At 39.6% G+C, this 2,028-nt stretch overlaps 1 pseudogene; it reads left to right on the top strand.

The window, feature by feature from the left end:
* The first annotated feature begins 1,025 nt into the window (after nt 1-1,025).
* LOC149135674 (uncharacterized) lies at nt 1,026-1,759 on the top strand (annotated as a pseudogene).
* The last annotated feature ends 269 nt before the right edge of the window (nt 1,760-2,028 follow it).

The raw sequence follows: 2,028 nt of genomic DNA, 5'->3' as shown, positions 1-2,028 counted from the left end.
AAACAAACAGAATGGTCAGAAATAGTCCCTAAGCGAAAAAAGTATTAAAACTTCTGAAGAAATTAAAATCTCAACAAAAGGAGAGGTGATGATAAGAAAAAAATAGAATAAAATTAAATAAACAAATTGCACTTCCTCCAGAAATCAAATCTCAAATGGGAAGATGTTATGAAGGGAATCATGACAGCCCTTGTGAAAATGGACTACCCGAACTTGTATAAATAGCAACATGTTTGACTGAAAGCGGGAGATGAAAAATCGTAGATGGGTCTTGGTAGTAGTTTCTTTAATGTGAGTTTGAATTGTTACACATTGTTATCATATATTTGTTGAAGGTCTCCCCCGTGTGGGTGTACCACGATTTGTTAAATTATTAATATTGTTGAATTTTCATCACTGTTTTGTTTGCAAGTTATTTGAAAGTGTTTATCCCCCATCTATGGGAGAAGTGGATAAAGGAAGAGAGATGGAGAGTGGAAAGTTACGCAGCGGCAACTACACAAAGTATAAATGCCAACACCCTTGAGATACGGGAAATAAAAATTGAGCCAAAGAAATAGAAGGAAGGAAGCAGATTGCTGGAAAAGGAAGGAGCCAGTCTAAAGCTGACTCCTCCAGAAGAATTGAGAAATAATGTGGCAAAGAGGACGGTAGTTTATAGGACGTTGTCCACATCCTCTCGAGGTAGCCCCGATAGAGGCAATAGAGAAGTGCGTCGAAGACGTAAAAAGGTCGACCACATTCTATACATGTAGAAGAAAATACGGCACAGTGGAAGTAAGGTTTGGCAATGAAGAAGATGCCATAAGCCACTCCACTGTGCCGACAAGGGCAGCAGAATGGGTACTTCTGCCGATGTACTGTTGCAAACGCGTTGCCAGAGTAAGAATTGACAGAGTCCCCCCCCCCCCCGAAATTAAGAAAGCATGGCTGGTAGCAACCATAATGCACAGTATGGAGGATGAGGTGAAAATCCTCAAGATAATGAGGACCAAAAGGTCGACTGGTGCGGAGATGGCCCCGAGATGGCCATACAGGTGAGTTTAAAAGACCTGTATGGCATCACAGACGAAATCATACTCCCGGAAGACACCAGACTTCGAGTAGTAGTAGAAGGAAGACTGCCAACATGCTTCCTATGCGGCAAAAAAGGGCACATGAAAGTAAGGTGCCCTCAGAAGGAAAAAGAAGAGGAGGAGAAGAAAAGGGAAGAACAGAGTGCAGAAGTTGTGATACCAGTGACAGAGAAAGATAGAGTGGAGGAATCCTTCACAGTCGTGAAAAGGAGGAAGAGAAAAGAACGGGTGAGCTCTCCTCCAGAGAGCCAAAAAAAGGCGAAAAGAGATTGAGATGGAGGAGTAGAGAAACAGGTGCGAGACACCAACAGAATTAATAATGGAAGACGGCGCAAAGGCAGAAACAGCATTACAACAAGATGTGGAAGGAGGTAGCATTTATGATTTTGTTACACGCCCGGACAACTCAGGTCCGGAGCCGAAGCAAGCAGAGGTGAAAAGTAAAAAATACAAGTGGCATATGGTCATGTATGCCAAAAGTACAGCAATAGAGAAAAAGATTATAAAGAATAAATCAGTAATAAGAGTAAGGATGCCTCCAGAAAAATACTCGGAAAAAACTAAAGGAAAAATTGAGAGAACTGTTTGGAAGCAGCATAAACCCGTTGGGGATTGAAATCGAGTTTGACGAACTACCACCAGTCGTGGATTCCGAAGATCTAAAACCATTAATGAACGTTTAAAAAAATCAAGGAAGTAAAATTTGTTATAAAAAAAAGAGAAAAAATAGGCTTTAAAAGTTTTGAAAGAAAGAAAAAAAAAGAACGATACAAAAAGGAAAAAAAGTGTAAAAACGATACAAAATGGAAAAAAAGTGTAAGAACGATCATTTAATTGCAGAAATTAACTGTTAAATGGTACTGCTTGAGAGTGGGACTCAATACAACCATTTCATCATCATCGATTTCATTATACATTTTCATTTTTCATTCGTTTTTTATGTTTTTGTCCC

Source organism: Octopus bimaculoides, chromosome 5, assembly GCF_046866305.1.
Source record: "Octopus bimaculoides isolate indiv1 chromosome 5, ASM4686630v1, whole genome shotgun sequence".
Taxonomy (NCBI): domain Eukaryota; kingdom Metazoa; phylum Mollusca; class Cephalopoda; order Octopoda; family Octopodidae; genus Octopus; species Octopus bimaculoides.
This window is presented reverse-complemented; position numbering and strand designations above follow the sequence as displayed.